The following is a 21,580-nucleotide window of genomic DNA, read 5'->3' as shown; positions in this document are numbered from 1 at the left end:
GCAGCTATATATAGACTCAGTCAACCCCTTCCGCCTAGGGACCGTATAATCATCTAATATTTCTTTTAAACGGACTGCAAAGCTCATTAAGAATGTATGTTCTGATTTGTCAGGTGAAAGACCTCACTGTTTCTCTTTTGAATTATGAAGTCTGTTCAATATATCTGAGAAAAATAACTTCGTTTTCCCAATCTGTAAATAAACCTTATTTTAGGACATATAGTCCCTGTATTTTACGACTACGCTGTATCTTCTCTTTTCCAGTGCATTTATTATTTTATCATATTAGAACGGCGATATGATAAAATGGTTAATCACGGGTGATCAAATACACGTATCTTCTTCAGATAAAAAGCGAACATGACTTTATTTCGCATGCATAAGGTGACAGCTGTGTTGTTTATAACTTCCAACTTCAACATTCACGAGATATGATCAAGCAATTCAGCTGCTGTCTAAAACACCTGTCACCAGGACAATGCATCGATTTTAGTTTTGTAGCAAATGCGTATTTGTCTTCTGACATTTTGGCTGTTTTCTTTCTCGATTTTAACTTTAATTTCTCCTCTTGGGGCACGCGTCCTCCTTGTGCTTGCAGAGTTGCATCCCTTGGACACACAAGAAACCTGTGATCGCGGGTTCAATTACCGCCTCGCCCTGATTATGTTTGTTTCCAGGTTTGTCAGCACCTTACCCGTGCACGTGGGTTTCACCGAACTGGTAAAAGTCTGAAGACCTGCATCACTTCGAGCTTTCCTCTATATTAATCTGACATGCAATTATATACCTGGAATACTGTTACAAGCCGCGTTAAACCAAACTCACTAACTAACTCACTCACCCACTCGTGTGCTTAAAAAGAACGACAGAACACCGCTCTTCAAATTTAATCCATGGGAGGGGGTGAAAAAATGTCAAATAAAATAATCATTTTTGGGACTGGCCATTTATTAGCGTAGAGGGGGTGGAGGCATGAAAAAATATTATTTGTATTTGAGAGGAGGCATGAGAGTGAGGTTGATTCAGGTTGAGTGAGTGAGTGAGTTGGGTTTAACGCCGCTTTTAACATTTATTCCAGTAATATCACGGCGTGTCAGCTTAATGTGAGAGGAAAGCCCGAAGTGGTGTGCAGGTCTCAGACGTTTACCACTTCGGTGAAACCCATGAGCACGGGTTTGGTGCTGACAAACCTAGAAACATAATCGGGGCAAGCCGGGATTCGAACCCAATCAAAGGTTTCAGGCGTGCCCAAGGGACGCAACTCTGCACAGCGAATCGCGACTGGGACACCCATCCGCCTGGAGTTATGAAAAGATGGGGGGGGGTGACTGTAATTTATGATACATGCATCCATAACTTGAATATGGCTGCACCATACACCTAGCAGAATTGTCAATGGAGGTCGCAGTTCCAGTTCAATCACACGACGTATCTTATTGGATGATGCGTTGTTCATTTCCGCAACCCGATCGCTGACGGTTCTTCTGTCCATTTATCCATCTATATTGTCACGCTGAATCTTTTCTCAGTATCAATCTCTGGACATTATATCAGGCGCTGTTCATTTATGTTCCCCCGTTCCTACTTTCTTTCCGAAGTAGCACACCCTGGCACACATCGTATCGTGAAATCCGTGTTTTATCCTGTTAGCAGAGTGTTTAATACGCAAACAGTTTCTATAAAAAATACCCTTGAGGTCATTCTATTGTTTGGATGCTCCATTACATTCCGGGAATGGAGTGTTGTTTGGTAACTTTACATTATCTTGAACCAACATTTAGATCAATTTCCACTTTTAATAGACGGAACTATTTTTTACATTTATTAACAAGTGAATAATTTCATTTTTATTCCGAAAACATGTATCGCCAGAGGGGATTGAACCCGTTTGCTTTAAGGACGTGTAATTGTCAACCTCAGCTACGGCGGCACATGAAGGTTTGGTGTAAAATTAACTATTATAAATTTCATAAGTTTGCATAATGCTTAAAAGAGCAAAATAATATGTACATATTTTGGGTTAGAGCAGGTTACCTACAACAATGTTCATGTTTATAGCAATTAGATAAACCTTTCAGGAGAAAATAAAATACAAATCAGGTAATATATATATTGTTCCCTAGACATGCCGCTGTCATCGGGGTCCAAAAAACCGACCCGCGTTCTAGGAAAGAGCGTTGTACAGATATTCATTGCAGAGGTTCACATTACGTTCCAAACGTAGATTTGAGTGGATGAAAGAAATATTTTGTTCTATTATCAATGATACTTATGTACAGGGAAAATGTTGCGTTGAAACACTCGTACCATGCAACCGGTGCGTGTACATGAGGTAATGAATACATTTTTATTTACTAAAAAGGTCACTGATTATCGTTTGTTTCTCGCTGTCACGTTCCCCTGTTCTCAGTTGTGACAGTATGCAGCGAACTTGCATTACGTGAAGTTGTTCGTATCACTCATTTTTTTCTAAGTGCCGCAATAAACACTCGACCCCATTAATGGCATCTCGAACGGAGGGTGCCATTGGCTGAACAAAGTCATCGTCACTGTTTTCGTCCTCTTCATCATCGATGGGGGCGGTCGGGTAGCCTAGTGGTTAAAGCGTTCGCTCGTCACGCCGAAGACCCGGGTTCGATTCCCGACATGGGTACAATGTGTGAAGCCCATTTCTGGTGTCCCCCGCCGTGATATTGCTGGAATATTGCTAAAAGCGGCGTAAAACATACTCACTCACTCATTCATCATCGATGATTTCGACGGGCATAGCTGCGGCAACCAACTCTTGGTCGTTCAGAAGTTCGGCAATCGGCAGGTCGTCGTCGCACGTGTTCCAAACCGTGGGGATACATCGATGCTGTTCTCCTTAGCATAGTCGCGGAACTTTCGTACAGCATCAGTGACATCTTCTTCTTGAACCCCAACGAAATCTTCATCACCAAACGCTTCAACTTGTGAGTCCCAGGCTTGTTGCACGTGAGCAAAACTGTGACCCGTTGCTTGGCGGACTTAAATCCAGTCTGCTTGTCTTCCTTGGTGCCTAGGGTCTTGTCTGGCAGCAGCTTGAAGTTCAGGCCGGTCTCGTCACAGTTATAAATCTGCTTTTCGTCGTACCCCTCGGACTCGATCAGATCTCTTAGGATGGCGGGAAACGCGTCAGCAGCGTCGTCGTCAGCCAGTCTCCGCTCCCCGGTCACTGTAAACGACTTGATTCCATGTATTTGTAACTTTATTTGCTTAAACGCGATTTTAGGGGGAAATTCTTTATTCATTTTTGGGAGCCAAGGTTAACCCCGCAGTGCATGCGGAGTAGCGGTACTTCGAGGAGCGTTAAGTCGAATATATATATATATATATATCCTTGTTCGGGGCTCTGTATTTCCTATTATTCCCGTCAACATGTATTGACAATGTGCACGCGATTTATAAACACCAGTTCAGGACCCAACGAAATTATGAAGAGCCATGTACCATACATTGTGTGCTTGATGCACGTGCAACAGCGGCAGATAACGTATTCCTCGTGCATCACGCAAGGGCGACTCACGCAGTATAAATACAGTCATCAAAGAGTTCTGGTTTATTTTTCAAATATTTTCCACAACAGAATATTGTGTCAAAGTGTCAAAGTAGGGATGAGTTTTAAGTAGGGGAATATCCTAGTAACTCTCTATTCCTTAAAAATAATGGGCCTCGGCTCCATTATTTTTAAGGAATGGAGAGTTACTCGAACATTCCCCTCTACGTTAAACCGTTTCTGAGAAGTGAAGATAATGCTACTCAAAACCGGAGTGTTGGATCGAAACTTGACTGTGGTCACGAGGATGTCCTGATAAGACACACACACCCCAGGGCCCACCCCCCGCCCGCGCAGGAAAATAAATATATGAGTGAGTGAGTGAGTGAGTGAGTGAGTGAGTGAGTGAGTGAGTGAGTGAGTGAGTGAGTGAGTGAGTGAGTGAGTGAGTGAGTGAGTGAGTGAGTGAGTGAGTGAGTGAGTGAGTGAGTGAGTGAGTGAGTGAGTGAGTGAGTGAGTGAGTGAGTGAGTGAGTGAGTGAGTGAGTGAGTGAGTGAGTGAGTGAGTGAGTGAGTGAGTGAGTGAGTGAGTGAGTGAGTGAGTGAGTGAGTGAGTGAGTGAGTGAGTGAGTGAGTGAGTGAGTGAGTGAGTGAGTGAGTGAGTGAGTGAGTGAGTGAGTGAGTGAGTGAGTGAGTGAGTGAGTGAGTGAGTGAGTGAGTGAGTGAGTGAGTGAGTGAGTGAGTGAGTGAGTGAGTGAGTGAGTGAGTGAGTGAGTGAGTGAGTGAGTGAGTGAGTGAGTGAGTGAGTGAGTGAGTGAGTGGATAAATAAATAGAAAAAAATGAAACAAAAAATATATTTCTGGTCACTGCCCGAGTTATTTTCAACCGCTTGCGTCGGGCTTTTATGTTTTCCGGATTTGTAACCGAGCTCAGGTGACTCTAAACTGCTTTCCCGAAAACAAAAGAACAAACTTCACATGACGCACGATTGATCACACGATATTCAGGCCTTTTGGGCTGGTCAAGTGCAGTTTAGACATCACTGTACTGATTTGTCTGTTTGTTGTTTAGCGCCGCACTCAGCAATATTCCAGCTGTATGACGGCGGTCTGTAAATAATCGAGTCTGGACCAGACAATCCATTGATTGACATCATGAGCATCGATCCACGTAATTGGGATACGTTGACATGCATCAACCAAGTCAGCCAGCCTGACCACCCGACCCCGTTAGTCGCCTCTTACGACCAGCATATAGTCGCCAACATTTTTACGGCAAGCATGGGTTGCTGAAGACCTATCCATCCTGCATCTTCAAGGGTGAGTTATGAAAACAATCCCGGAATTATGAATATCCTAACATATATCGATATTGATTGGTCGGACAGAAGTCCCGAATGTCATAACTGTTATTCATTCCGTAGAGTGTGTGGAAACTTCCACTAGATTTTCAGTAAGTGCAATATTTAAATAGTCAGCCTTTACATTGAAAATACATCATTCGCTTGAAGGTGTGTGTACCATGCATGCCAAACGGATATCAAGGCTGTATTTATAATATTATATAAAAAATAATTTCCAAATCAGGCATACCATATTTGAGTGAGTGAGTTGGGGTTAACGCCGCTTTTAACAGTATTCCAGTTATATCGCGGCGTGTCAGCTTAATGTGGGAGGAAAGCCCGAAGTGATGCAGGTCTCAGACGTTTACCACTTCGGTGAAACCCACGAGCACGGGTATGGTGCTGACAAACCGAGAAACATAATCGTGGCGAACCGGGATACGAACCCACAATCATAGGTTTCTGTCGTGCCCAAGGGACGCAACTCTGCACAGCGAATCGCGGCGCCTTAGACGACTGGGCCACCCGTGCACCCATACCATATTTGTAGTTCATTGACATCATCAGTAGAATTACTATTACGTTAAGAATATTTTGCATTTTCTCCCATTCATTATCTCAAATATGGGGCAAATATGTTGGTATTTGTTTATACGGCAATTCAAAATGGGCGCAACGGGGGTTAGTAATTATCTAAGTGGTACCACTCGATCGCCGACTAGATGTGGGCTTCATTTTGAAGTGAACCGAGATTTGGTGTGTGCATCTCCCACTTAATATGCATACCTCACATTGTTCATAATTGTAGGACGGAAATGTCGCATTAACATTGCTGTTGCTCATGTAAAGTTGAAATACCTTTCGATCTTCTGTTCCAAGGAGACCGATGTCGTCTAGTCGAGAGAGGAAGGTTGATGGCCACATGCACGCACGCACGCACGCACTTCTAAAATTTAGAACATGAAACTATTACTTTCCCACTGAGTCCGGGAGATGGCGCAGTACACCTAGAGAAGATCGCTTCTGTAAATTGTGTAACTCACCAGGCATTGCAGACTAATTTCACTATTTATTTCGCTGTGAGGCTTTTAGAAAACAAACAATAATATATCGATAGGGAATACCTCATCTGCCCAAACACCAAGAATCTAAAACGCCTCTTATGCAACTTGGTAGGTTCCTCTCAGTTATTAGTAGAGAATTATGTAATTAGTTATATATACAAAATACAATCTGAAGTCGCATTAACTTATCGTGTATATCCATGGTTATATATAAATGCCATCTTGAATTCATGCATGTGCGTCGCTAAATAAGTGCAATAACTGTGACGCATCTCTTTTTCAAGGGAACGCGGAAAAACTTACTTATTTCTATTCATTAACATTCCCTTTCAGCTGATCATCTAGTTTCTCATAATGTTCGACTTCAACGCCAGTCACGTCAAACGGCGATTCCGCAGTTGTCAATGTGCATGTAGGCTGCGCCGACGTCATAACAGTTGTCAACGTGCATGTAGTCTGCGCCGACGTCAGTACAGTTGTCAACGTGCATGTAGGCTGCGCCGACGTCATTACAGTTGTCCAGTGTATCTCCCACGTGAATAATCTGCTGAAATCCTTTCACATCCTCCTTACTTTCCTGACCTTGCACCATCTGACTTCCACCTCTTTCCAACCATGAAGTCATTTTTGAAGAGAAAACGTTTCACAGATGATGAAACACTGATTTCTGAAGTCAAGTCCTGGTTTGAGACGCAAAATGAGGGCTTTTACAAGCGAGGTCTCCATAGTTGCATAAAACGATGGGAGAAGTGTGTAACTCTTGGTGGTTCCTATGTGGAGAAAGACTAATACCTATGCCAAGTTTCATTCTACTAGGTCCATCGGAAGTGGATCAGGGGAAATCTTTAATGAACACCCCTCGTAGATGAAAAATACCAATAAGTATCGCCTTTTACGATGGAGTGCTGGATACCCGTTCAAACCTTGAGCTCCATCGGGTTCAATTACCAGGATGGATTTGATAAGAGACCGACCACGTGATATTCTAGAGGGACCTTGAATTTTGTATCGAGATTAGATATTTTTCAGCTACAGCTAAAAAAAAGAAATATTTTTATTCAGAACTATGAGCCTGATTTGTGTTTTTTTAAAGAAAAACACCTAGCAATAATGCGGCAGACAAATTTCTTTTCAAAAGTCTGCAGCATGTTTTCAAGAATTTTCGGGGACAATTTATTTTTGTCGCTATAATCCCAGGCCCCGCCCAGAGTGAGTGAGTATGGTTTTACGCCGCTTTTAGCAATATTCCAGCAATATCACGGCGGGGAACACCAGAAATGGGCTTCACACATTGTACCCATGTCGGGAATTGATCCCGGGTCTTCGGCGTGACGAGCGAACGCTTTAACCACTAGGCTACCCGACCACCCCGGCCCCTCCCAGAATATCAAATGGTGACGTCTACTGCCGTGTAGCAAAACATGACTCATGCTATGGTAACAAGCAGTTTCAACTTTGCTACATCCGACTTGATTCATTTTCCCCAAAAAATAGTTGTTAGAAAACAACACCTGTGGGAAATAGTGTCTACTATTTGAAGTGGGGAAACATTGCGTGTAAGAACTTCCTGTACATGTGCAGGCCATTCTCAATACTGATTGGTCAGTTGACTTTCGACGTCCGCATTCCTAAGTGTAACACCTCATATACAACAATGCATGTTCAATGCAGAGCTGGGAAATAGCTACTTGGACACACGTCGGGGAACTGCTATTGGGTGGAACGTACTCCCACACCAGGATATATGGGACAAAGCTACTCCGCCTAGAGGATGTAAGAGAAATATTTCCACTCATGAATATCTAGTTTCATAGACGTCAACGCGGCCCACCACTGAACAGCTCACATGACTGCCAGTCGTTCTTCTTAAGGTGAGACAAGTCTACTGCTGAATATGGCACATTTTGTGTAGGGTATATAATTGTGTACAGTATATCGTTGTGCACAGCATATCATTGTGTACGTTGTATCATTTTGTAGAGTATATCACTCTTCAAAATGTGTCAGTACGTACAGTACAGTTAAGTCTCGTTTATCCGACAATCCGACGCTAATGATGGGAACCGATTGAATTAGTGCAATTTAGACCCGTTAATCCGACAGTCTCGCACTCGCACTCTGACACACCTAATTTGCAACGAATTACCAGAATCACTTATTAATCAGTCTCGTTAATCCGACCCAGTGATCAGCGTACTCCGTGGTCATCTGCCCGCGAGTACACAGCCCGTGTTTTGGTGCGAGACGAGTCGGCGAGTAGCTGCATATTTCAACGACTGCAGAGATAAACTTGCTCAACAATAAACAATTAATGCTTTAAATGAAGAAAACGGGATTAATCACATGCTTAGATTACCTCAATCTCATTAAAATCAGATACAAGTTCTCGCTACCGCCGAGGACACCCAATTACAGGTGACGTCAGAACGAACTATGACCGACCAATGAAATGACTAACAGGAAGTCAACGTTAGCCACTTAGAAAGCAGCTTTCTTGATTTTTGCGGAACCAGTTTCAAACTTACGACTTCCATTACAGACTCAATCTCATTAAAATCAGACCTTAGTTCTCGCTACCGGTGGTTTAGCGGTAGCGAGAACTAAGGTCTGATTATAATTAGATTGATTGCAGATTATGCTTTTTAAAGTATTTTGAATAAGTCATACAGTCCGTAACAGTTGTTTTGTGTTAAACTTTAGAGGTTGCATGATTAGAAAACACATTCCGCTAACAATGTAACGGAACAATATGAATATTTATTTTATATTGTTTTATTACGTGTTTGAATCATTATCTATCGTGTAGTTGTCCGATTTTCGATCACGACCGTTGACACTACTTAATTTCGTTTATCCGACATACTCGTTAATCAGACATAATCATATGAAACCATCGATGTCGGATTAACGGGACTTGACTGTATATCATTGTGTAAAGTATATCACTATGCCGAGTGTTTGCAGTAAATAGTTGTGTACAGTATATCAGACAGTGTATCATTGTGTACATTACATCACTATGCAGAATGTATCATTGCGCGCAGTATATCTTTGGGTACATTGTGTCACTGTGTAAAGTATATCATTGTGTAAAATATATCACTACGCAGAGTGTATCATTGCGGGCCCTTGATCATTGTGTACATTGTATTATTTGGTAAAGTATATTATCATTTTTTTCTGCTGCAGAAGAAATATTTGACTCTAGACCTGTTGTTGAACTATTAAGTTTATATCACTTGCAATGTGGTCATGTTAATAGTGCAGAGGTCAAAATCAAGCAACTATTGATTATGCTTAAAACTATATCTGCCCTAATTATTTATCCTTGTAAATATAATATTTTCAACAATGGTTTATTCTTGTAAATAAATATTGTAAATATAATATCTAAATTAATAGTTCATGTTTGTAAATATCATATGTAAATGATAATTTACTTTGAAATAGTGTAAATAAAAGCTACAAATCATTTTCCATAATCATAAGAAATTTCCATTGTCCAGAGCTCATTGAATACTTATGACAATATGATAAACGTAAATATAATATTTATGTGGCATGATCGTAAATAAATACATGTATTTAATAATCGTAAATATCATAGTTATGCAGGTAGATATCATGAAATGTATTTACAATAATTGTTTATGCTTGTAAAGATTACATTTACAACAATTGTTTTAGCTTGTGAAAACGCTATTTACAAACATTTACTAGTAAGTTAAGCAATACATTTCTATCCCTGTTGACTAGACCCGCGCAGATCTGGGTCATAAAACTGGGCTTCAGCAACCCATGCTTGTTGTGAGAGGCGACTAACAGGATTGGGTGGAAAGGCTCGCTGACTTGGTCGATGCATGTCAGCGTATCCCAACTGCGTAGATCGATGCTCATGATGTCAATCACTCGATTGTCTGGTCCAAACTTGATTATTTACAGACCGCCGTGATAAAGCTGGAATATAGAGCGACGTTAAACAAAAAACCCTCAACCCCTCAACCTTATCACGTGAGTTGATGCACTTCGCGAAATAAGACCCGTTTTATCACAATATAGAACTTAAGTATCGATTAGATCGTCTTGACTAGGCGTCGCCATTCTGTTTGAAGCAAATGCAAGTGATATGAGAGGTGGAATCTGATTGGTCAATAGGGGAGACGTAGAAGGGACATAACTCCTAATAGTCACTGGTGGCGCTACGACCGAGCCCAGAAATCCAGCCTAGTTCGGCAAGGGTGGAAACTGAACTTTTACAGTCAGTTAACTATAACTCCCTTGCCTTGGGAGGATGTGATGTATTAACTCACTGGATCTCGTGTAACTAGGTACTTAAACGTACAACGTTCGGTCCACCAATGCGTTCATTAATAATTGAAGAATAATCTTTGTTAGTCCTGCGCCATGACTGTGCAATATATTATTAATTAAAAGCCGAGGCAAGTCTAGATCAAACTAAACCAAGTCTAGTTTTATTGATCCCACATGAACACAGCAGAGGAGGAAAGATTCTTTGAAAAAAAAAATACAATTATTTAAAAAAAATGTTATCAAAGATTAAGTGTTAGTCTAAACCTTTGTTGAAAATAGTTGTAATCTTTGGGCGAATCATTCAGTCTCAGTAGACTGATGACATTTCACACTATGTAAGGAGCTTGAATATAAGCATGATGTATCTGTTATGCTCTGTGAAGCTATGAACTTTACAATAATGGTTCACTGGTGCATTTGATTATCCATCCAAAACGTTATTTCATTCCAGCTAAGTTATATGTAAGACACGCTGTTTTATTATTTAATTTGCATTCTTCGTGTGTTAAAGTCAAATTCTTGACTTATCTATTACGCTCTGTGAAGCTATGAACTTTACAATAACGGTTCACCGTACATTGCTTTTATGAATGTATACTTGATTCTCGCCAAATCAAGCACTTGACAAATGACATTATTATTTATTATTATTATTATTATTATTATTAGAGATGTGACGTCAAGTATTAACTCACTAAATCACTTACTCACGTACCATGTAGGTAATAGCTTCTTATAAGTACTCGTTGTCGTTCACCAATGAGTTAACAAATGATTTAATTATAACCTATTTTGAAAATTGTAATTATTTAGCATTAGTGGTCTTTTCAATCGAAATAAAATTAAAATTAACGGTCAAAAATCATATCTTAGCAGAATCCTTTTAGAATTAAAATATGTATTCGATTATAAATCCAATACTTATTTCATTCGAGCTAAATTTTATTCTGTAAGACACGCTCTTTTATTATTTAACTTGCGTTCTTCGTGTGTTAAAGTTAATTCTTTACCTATCTATGTATGTTCGTTGCTTAACGCTGAATCCAGTGATGGATATTTTCAGCAACAGTCAACAGGATACGATAACACGCAATGACGTCACCGCGCGTGACAGTTCGAGCTATTAGGATCTTTTAAGTATAGATTGATGGTGATTATTCTAACCTGGGCCCCCACGGGGTAGGTTAACGTGTACGTGCATCCAGTCTTTACCCACGTAACCATCGCTGCCCACTCCAAACAGCCCTGTGTCAATAACATCTGTATCAGTAACAGTGCTTTACTGTCCCTATCGCATACTAGGTTGTCTAGAATTTCCGTCATTCTAACCAGCCATTGATTCACGGCGACACCGTGAGTGAATGATCCTGACTCATGTCAGTCAGATCCCATGCTTCGATTCCCGACATGGGTACAAAGTGTGAAGCCCATTTCTGGTGTCCCCCGCCGTGATATTGCTGGAATATTGCTATAAGCGGCGTAAAACCATACTCACTCACTCAGATCCCATGGGGCGGGTAGCCTAGTGGTTATAACGTTCGCTCACCACGCCGAAGACCCGGGTTCGATTCCCGACATGGGTACAATGTGTGCAGCCCATTTCTGGTTTCCCCCGCCGTGACATTACTGGAATAATGCTAAAAGCGGCGTAAAACCATACTCACTCACTTAGATCCAATGCAATACCATGAACACGTCGGTGCCGGTCTACCATCGCCTAACATGCCTAAGTCCTACACCGCCTTGATCCGGCTAAGGATGGGCGCGCACTTATCAATATAGTCCCACTAGAATACGAGGGGAAACTTTTGTTTTGATTGTCTGATTGGCTGATTTGTTTACCTTTGATCATCTAATTGCTTACATGATTATCAAAACATCAACGCCGGATAATAACAAGTCTCGATCATGTTCCGAGACAGATTCCACTGGGTATAACGGTGAAAGCTATATGAATGGACCGCTAAAATTAAATAAGTGGTGACATAATGTGTAGGCGAAAAGGGCGAAAAACAGCCGATGACGTCTTTTAGGAGATAAACATATTTGTCCCCATGCAGATCGAGGTTACCGGTAAAAGTAAAGGGGACTGACTGCTCTGTTTTCTCTAATCTACATCCACAAATCTAAACGGGTAACCGTTGCAGCTGAGCGAAGTGCGAGTCCAATATTTTCACGGTGCTGTCGATCTGAATCACGGAAACACCGATAGAACCTATAAGCTAAATTTGGGGATGTGTATGTTGGTTGTTTTTTTCGAAATTGTTTTTTTCATATCGTTATATCGCTTATAATACCGTCAATGAAATCGTGTAGCACAGCATCTGCTTAATCAAACGTGAAGTGGGCCCCGTTCCACAAAGCGACGTTAGTGCTACGAGTGAGTGAGTGAGTTGGGTTTAACGCAGCTTTTAACATTATTCCAGTTATATCACGGCGTGGCAGCGTAATGTGGGAGGAAAGCCCGAAGTGATGCAGGTCTCGGACGTTTACAACTTCGGTGAAACCCACGAGCACGGGTATGGTGCTGACTAACCTAGAAACATAATCGGGGCGAACCGGGATTCGAACCCACAATCATAGGTTTCCGGCGTGCCTAAAGGAAGCAACTCTGCACAACGAATCGCGGCGCCTCAGACGACTGGGCCACCCGTGCCCCCTTAGTGCTACGATCATCGTAAGAATATGTTAAAGTATGGGAGTTACGATCACCTTAGCGCTAATATCGCTTTGTTGAACGGGGCCCAGTTCCACACTCCTCGTTACTATGACGACGTTACGCCACTCAACTATGACGTCACAGTTATATATAGAAAGGAACCAAATTTAAATGTTTTTGTTCTCTATAACACTTCAATACACTCCCTTAATCGATTTTTTTTCTATCGTGCGATTTTCCCAAAAGGTTTTGCCACATATACTTTAAATATTGTATTAACCGCAACACTGCTTTTTATAACCTGTAGTTATGCACATAATTAATTAGTTATACATACTTGAAGAATCTTTGAGTTTTGTGTATTTTCATTCTTTCAATTTGTTCCGAATTATTTTCAAGCAATCATCCAAAATGATAGTATTGTTGTCTGCCATCAGGGGGATTGACGCTTCTGACAACAGACTATCAATTCACTGCACCACCAGCAACTACTTCCGACACCATTGCGACCACTGCTCAAATTACAACACCACGACAGAAACAATTTAATAAGTGTCCACGTGACATGTATGGCTTTATATAATGGGACGGATTGTCGCTGTTTGTCAACACATCACTTTTACTCCACACACTGACACGGAGCGTCGCACGCGCTGCTGCAATTATGAAGAAGGTAAGTCCATTTTGGTTGGGATGTTGGTGAGATGGGGGGGTGAAATGGGGTTTACGTCGCGTCCAAGATTATTGCACTTCAATAGCGACGTGCATGCACGCGTGTGTGTGTGGCTGCTTGTACTAGACTTGACTAATATTTATTTAATGGTGCTACCCCACTTAAATATCATGCCAGTTTAACATGAATACCCCACTCAGACACAGTATACTGACTCCGAGCCGACCAGGCCTTGTTTTAGTCCCTTAATGCCGAGTGCCAGGCAGGGTAACAACAACTAACATCTTTAACGTCTTTTGGTATGACGCGGCCGGGGATCGAACCCCGGACCTTCAGCTCTCCGTGCGGACGCTCTAACGCAAGGCCACGGAGGCGATACAGGGTTGTTGTTTGTTCGAGGGGAATATACTTGAGACATTCATCATTCTTTGGATGAAATAGTTCCTGCAAGGATGAGGTTTGTTTTACGAAAACACCTGACGCAAGATGTGGGTATGATTATACAGTAAACTACGGTTATAACGAACTCAAAGGGACCACTTATTTTAGTTCGTAATAACCGTAGTTCGTTATAAGCGTATAAACATCATATATACAACAAATTGCCGAGACTAAAAAATACGTTCGTAATATCGGTCAGTCTGTTATAAGCGTGTTCGTTATAAATGTAGTTTACTATATACTTTATCCTTTCGCAAATATTTTTCCATGATATAAGTTTATATCTCCATAACCAGAGAAGGCACTTTTTCTCGCACGTGAACAAGCCTTTATGTTACAACGGAACGACATGGATCCGTTGTCAGAAACAATTTTCTAATATACTAACAGGGGCGGTGGGGTAGCTTTGTGGTTAAAGCGTTCGCTTTGCACGCCAAACATCTGGGTTCGATTTTTCGCATGGGTACAACGTGTGAAGCCCATTCTGGTGCCCCACGCCGGGGTATTGCTGAAACATTGCTAAAAGTGGCGTAAAATCATACTCATTCTATAATATACTAAAGGGTGTGCCACAGTGTTAAAAGTGTTAAAAAGATCCGGGTCACAATAGGTCTTCAGCAACCCATGCCTGTCTTAAGAAGTGACTAACGGGATCGGGTGGTCAGGCTTGCTGACTTGGTTGCATATCATCGTATCCCATTTGCTTGGATTGATGCTCATGATGTTAATCACTGGATTGTCTGGTCCAGACTCAATTATTTACAGGGCGCTGTCATATAGCTGGAATATTGCTGAGTGCGGCGTTAACAACAAACAAACAAACACGCACATAGAGCGCCTCAAATGTACACTTGTGACCCATCAGTCAGAGTGTCATTCCACGAGCGTTTGTATGTTTGTTTGGTGTTCAACGCCGCACTCAGGAATATTCCAGCTATATGACAGCAGTCCTTTAATAATCGAGTCACAACCAGACAATCCAGTCATCATCCAAGCCTGACCACCCGATCCCGTTAGTCGCCTCTAACGACAAGCAGAGTCGCTTGTTACGACCAGCATGGGTTGCTGAAGACCTATTTTACCCCGGATCTACCCCGCATTGTTGTGATTACCAGTGTTTCAAACATGCTACAATAGAGCGTTTAACGTTCTATTTATTGAGACCGTTACCTTAACCTAATGCATCTCCACCAAAGAAGTTATAGAGATTAGTATTTGCCTAAACGTCTAAAAGAAACAATGCATCTCGATGACTAAAGTAACGTAAGATGACACTCATTGTTTTATAAATAGGGAAAACCAAAAGGGGGGATTGAGAAAACTAATTCTCCGTCATGATTTTTGAAACGGGAAATCTCGTCTCGTTACTCGGAATTTCTTCCCTCGCCGTTGGTGTTTCATTTGCTTGAAATACTAATAACGGTTCCGTTGTCATAGTCATGGAAACCCTTTCCAGACATCACTGGTGTGAAACATTAAACTTCCACATGCATCATCAGGGAGCATTTGTAATGTGAATGTGATGTGTTTACATTTATTATCCATCCATCCATCCATCCATCCATCCACCTATCTACCTATCCATCCATCCGTCCGTCCATCCATCCATCCATCCGTCCGTCCGTCCATCCATCCGTCCATCCATCCATCCATCCGTCCATCCATCCATCCATCCATCCATCCATCCATCTACCTATCCATCCATCCGTCCGTCCGTCCGTCCGTCAATCCATCCATCCATCAGTCCGTCCGTCCGTCCATCAATCCATCCATCTACCTATCCGTCCATCCATCCCTCCGTCTGTCGGGTGATTTGACTTCATCGCTTCAAGTTGGAAATAAACTGACTGTTGACGGTGACAAAATGCACCTGTAGTTAACATGGTGACGCTGTTATAACGCTATCGCCATGACTAAGAGTTACACGGAAAAGGTGACACGGGGACATTTAAGTCAGCTGGCAATGGTGGCAATGGCAGCCGTTATAATGTCACTCAACCGTCAAATCTCGTTATACTCGGAAGTTGGTCAAAGGTTTCCACACGAAATAAACAGAGACGAAATAGACTCGTAAAAAGTAATCCCTCTTCACATAAATAGATACCAGTGAGTGAGTCAGTTGGGTTTAACGCCGCTTGAAACAGTATTCCAGTTATATCGCGGCGTGTCAGATTAATGTGAGAGGAGAGCCCGAAGTGATGCATGTATCAGACGTTTACCACTTCGGTGAAACCCACGAGCACGGGTATGGTGCTGACAAACCTAGAAACATAATCGGGCGAACCGGGATTCGAACCCACAATAGGTGTCTGGCATGCCCAAGGGACGCAACTCTGCACAGCGAATTGCGGCGCCTTAGACGACTGGGCCAGCCGTGCCCCCGTAGAAACATACCAAAATACACCAAATTACGTGTATTCTGGCCTTTGCTTATGTACTTCCTATAAAGTTCATCAACTCGCTTATCTTGAAAATTATACTTCGCTGTCCGTGTTAGGGGCGGCCTTTTGGTTAAAGCGTTGGCTCGTCACGCCGAAGACCTGGGTTCGATTCCCGACATGGGTACAATGTGTAAAGCTCATTTCTGGTGTCCCCCGCCGTGATATTGCTACAATATTGCTTAAAGCGGCGTATAACAAATCTCACTCACACACTCATCATGTTTATAAGTTCGCTTATGAATGTACTTTAACGCCGCACTCATTATTTAAAGTACATGACATTGTATACAATCGCGTCTGGACTAGACAAATCAGTGGTTGATATTATGATTGGTTGGTTGGTTGGTTGGTTGTTTAACGCTGCACTCAGCAATATTCAAGCTATATGACGGCGGTCTGTAAATAATCGAGTCTGGACCAGACAATCCAGTGATTGATATCATGAGCATCGATCCACGAAATTGGGATCGATGACATGTATCAACCAAGTTAGCGAGCCTGACCACCCGATCCCGTTAGTCGCCTTTTACGACAAGCATAGTCGCCTTTTCGGCAAGCATGGGTTGCTGAAGACCTATTCTACCCCGGAATCTTCACGAGTCTGATATTATGAGGAACGCCCCACGCCACTGTATGATACCACGCAAATATCCATGTTTGTTTGTTGTTTAACGCCGCACTCAGCAATATTCCTGCTCCATGACGACGGTCTGTTAATAACCGAGTGATTGATATTATAAGCATCGATCCACGGAATTGGGATACATTGACATGCATGAAACAAGTTAGTGAGTTAGTCGCCTCTTACGACAAGCATTGTCGTCTCTTACAAGCATGGGTTCCTGAAGACCAGTTCTAACCCTAATCCACACGGGTCAAATTAGTCAAGTCACCGAGCTTAACCAGGCATAAGGTTTAGCGTAGGGTTCAAGATTACACGAACTATAGCGATTAACGTGTGTGTGCGTGCGTGCGTGTGTGTGTTTGAATTAGTCCGGAGTAATGCCGGTTTTAAAGTTCTAGACCACTGAGTCCACACCCCACTCAGACAGAGTATAGTGACACCGAGCCGACCAGTCCTTGTTTTATCCCTTGATGCCGAGCGCCAGGCAGGGTAACAACAAGTCCCTAATTTAACACCAGTTGACATGAGTCCAGATTAATGCTGGTTTTATAGTGCCAGCCCACTGATATATAACATCGCGTTCAAGAATGTTTCACTTATAAACCGACCTGTGTGACGTGTGTGTGTGGCTGCTTGTTTAGTTCGGACTGTTTATAGTGCAAGCCCAATGAGATACCATGCCGCAGTTTAACATGAATACCCCACTCAGACACAGTACACTGACTCCGAGCTGACCAGTCCTTGTTTTATGTCCTTTATCTTCAGCGCCATCTTTCAACCATTATGTGTTTTCGGTATGAGACTGTCAGGAAATCCAACCACCGATGTTCCGTTCTCTTGTTGTTTGTTTGTTTGTTGTTAAACGCCGCACTCAGCAATATTCCAGCTATATGACAGCGGTCTGTAGATAATCAAGTCTGGACCAGACAATCCAGGGATTGATAGCATAAGCATCAATCCACGCAATTGGGATCGATGACATGCATCAACCAAGTCAGCGAGCCTGACCACCCGATCCCGTTAGTCGCCTCTTACGACAAGCACAGTCGCCTTTTACGGCAAGGATTGGTTGTTGAAGACCTATTCTACCCCGGATCTTCACGGGTCCATGGCAGACGTTGTATCCTCTCGACAAGGGAGGCGTTTCCGAGCTTAACCAGCCGATCCAATATAAGCGGATAAATACAAGAGGAGAGATGACGATGACTTATTTCATCTTATTTTCAAACCTTATGACTAAAAGTCTTAATATTGTCACGAATGGAGGAATTCTGAGCAAATCTATGGATTGACTATTTTTTCAAACAAATGTGCATTTCCTTACCTTGAACACAATATATTAGGTTATGAAGACATGGGGTTTTTTTCAGAGGGTCGATGGGTAGCCGAAGACCCGGGTTCGATTCCACACATGGGTAAAATGTGTGAAGCCCATTTCTGTCCCCCGCCGTGATATTGCTGGAATTATTGCTAAAAGGGGCGTAAAACCATACTCACTCACTCACTCACTCACTCACTCTTTTTCAGATATCAGTTCCAGCCCTGTTGATGTTGCCGTGTCTCCTGATGACCTTTTTCAGAGTTATCTCCTCACAAGCTCCGTGCGTCGACGCAGACACAAGCCGGAAGTGCTACTACTGCAGCGGCCATTACGACAACCCGTCCGTTTATAACGAATGTTGCGAGAACCCGGTTCTTCGACGACATTGTACCGATGAGGTGTGGGTTGCACCCAAAAGAGGAAATTGGTGAAGATCTGGAACAAAAACAATCGGTGAAAAACACAATGTTATTATTTGGTGGACATGCCGGCGTCTTTGAAGAACAGTAACTCTTCCTCAGTTGCGTGTGTGAAACAGTCCCTCCAAAAGTGGTATCCAGGAACGCTTTCCCTCTAAAGCATTATACCTATGAGGAAATAAATGCGTTATTTCATTTTCATTATAGTTTTTTTCAATAGATTAAAAGTAGCAGTGTTTCTTTTTGTATTCGGGGCGGTCGGGTAGCCTAGTGGTTAAAGCGTTCGCTCGTCACGCCGAAGACCCGGGTTCGATTCCCGACATGGGTACAATGTGTGAAGTCCATTTCTGGTGTCCCCCGCCGTGATATTGCTGGAATATTGCTAAACGCGGCTTAAAACCATACTCACTCACTCACTCACTCACTCACTCACTCACTCACTCACTCACTCACTCACTCACTCACTCACTCACTCACTCACTCACTCACTCACTCACTCACTCACTCACTCACTCACTCACTCACTCACTCACTCACTCACTCACTCACTCACTCACTCACTCACTCACTCACTCACTCACTCACTCACTCACTCACTCACTCACTCACTCACTCACTCACTCACTCACTCACTCACTCACTCACTCACTCACTCACTCACTCACTCACTCACTCACTCACTCACTCACTCACTCACTCACTCACTCACTCACTCACTCACTCACTCACTCACTCACTCACTCACTCACTCACTCACTCACTCACTCACTCACTCACTCACTCACTCACTCACTCACTCACTCACTCACTCACTCACTCACTCACTCACTCACTCACTCACTCACTCACTCACTCACTCACTCACTCACTCACTCACTCACTCACTCACTCACTCACTCACTCACTCACTCACTCACTCACTCACTCACTCACTCACTCACTCACTCACTCACTCACTCACTCACTCACTCACTCACTCACTCACTCACTCACTCACTCACTCACTCACTCACTCACTCACTCACTCACTCACTCACTCACTCACTCACTCACTCACTCACTCACTCACTCACTCACTCACTCACTCACTCACTCACTCACTCACTCACTCACTCACTCACTCACTCACTCACTCACTCACTCACTCACTCACTCACTCACTCACTCACTCACTCACTCACTCACTCACTCACTCACTCACTCACTCACTCACTCACTCACTCACTCACTCACTCACTCACTCACTCACTCACTCACTCACTCACTCACTCACTCACTCACTCACTCACTCACTCACTCACTCACTCACTCACTCACTCACTCACTTTTTGTATTCTCCCGGTTCGCCCTGATTATGTTTCTAGGTTTGTCAGCACCATACCCGTGCTCGTGGGTTTCGCCGACGTGGTAAACGTCTGAGACCTGCATCACTTCGGGCTTTCCTCCCACATTAAGCTGACACGCCGCGATATGACTGGAATACTGTTAAAAGCGGCGTTAAACCCAACTCACTCACTCACTCACTCACTAAGACCTGTCCTGTGACAGTGTCATACCAAACGACGTTTTATAATGGTACTTGTTGTTACCCTGCATGGCGCTCGGCATTAAGAGGATAAAACAGATTCGTAAGCTCTGTCAGTATATTGGGTCTGAGTGGGCTATTCATTTTAAATTGCGGCATTGTATCTCATTGGCGTAGCACTATAAAACTGTCCGGACTGGACAAGCAGCCACACACACACGTCACACAGGTCGCTATTATAGTGAAACATTCTTGAACGCGGTGTTAAATATCAGTGGGCTGGCACTATAAAACCAGCATTAATCTGGACTCGTCATGTCAAAATGATGTTAAAAGGTGGTACTTTTTGTTACCCTGCCTGGCGCTCGGCATTAAGGGATAAAACAAGGACTGGTCAGTATACTGTATCTCAGTGGTCTAGAACTATAAAACCGGCATTATTCCGGACTAGTACAAGCACACACACAGACACACACGCACGCACGCACGCACGCACGCACGCACGCGCGCGCACATGCGCACGCACGTCGCTATAAGTGAAATATTCTTGAACGCAACGTTGAACCTTTTTAACTCAATCTGTATGCCAAGTCTGGCCGACTATTAAAAATAGTCATCGAGTCCTACTGAAAGGCTGGAAGACCTAAAGTAACACATGCCATAAATATGGAATTTTCTTTCTGCGCAGGCAGACCACGTCATCATTTAATTTAAAAATATAAACAATGAGTTGAGTTGTCAAGCTGTTTGTGAAATACGCATTTGATAGCTACCTTTAAGACAACGCGCTTAAGTCGTAATTCCAGGTATATGTCGGGCTATGTATCACTATTGAAATATCGCTTTGAATTCAGCCGGAAATGTCTCGGTGTGGGTGAGGAAACAACACCTGTGACCTCGAGGTGTCTATTTGTTTTAATATTAAAACGTCAGACAGGTTTTTAATCTTGCTATCTGTTTCCAAACGATTTAAGATTATGACATTTGTAAGTATTTTTGACTCCAGATGAGAATATGAACTGCCGGGTAAAAGAAACTATACACTTGAAAAACGGATTTGACCTAAAATTTACAGGGGGCACGGGTGGCTCATTCGTCTAAGGCGCCGCAAATTTGCTGTACAGAGTTGCGTCCCTTGGGCACGTCAGAAACCTATGATTGTGGGTTCGAATCCCGATTCGCCCCGATTATGTTTCTAGGTTTGTGAGCAACATACCCCTGCTCCTGGGTTTCACCGAAATG

At 42.8% G+C, this 21,580-nt stretch overlaps 1 long non-coding RNA gene across 1 annotated transcript; it reads left to right on the top strand.

Annotated features, from left to right (window-relative positions):
• Positions 1-7,611: 7,611 nt before the first annotated feature.
• On the top strand, positions 7,612-19,014 carry LOC124133010. Its single transcript, XR_006860851.2, has 3 exons — positions 7,612-7,794; positions 13,331-13,566; positions 18,601-19,014. It is a non-coding gene; the product is annotated as an uncharacterized LOC124133010 (long non-coding RNA).
• The last annotated feature ends 2,566 nt before the right edge of the window (positions 19,015-21,580 follow it).

The sequence above is a fragment of the Haliotis rufescens genome, unplaced genomic scaffold, assembly GCF_023055435.1.
Source record: "Haliotis rufescens isolate VD_foot unplaced genomic scaffold, xgHalRufe1.0.p SCAF_18, whole genome shotgun sequence".
In the NCBI taxonomy this organism is placed as follows: domain Eukaryota; kingdom Metazoa; phylum Mollusca; class Gastropoda; order Lepetellida; family Haliotidae; genus Haliotis; species Haliotis rufescens.
Note: the sequence above shows the minus strand (reverse complement) of the source record. Positions and strands in the feature narration are given on the sequence as shown.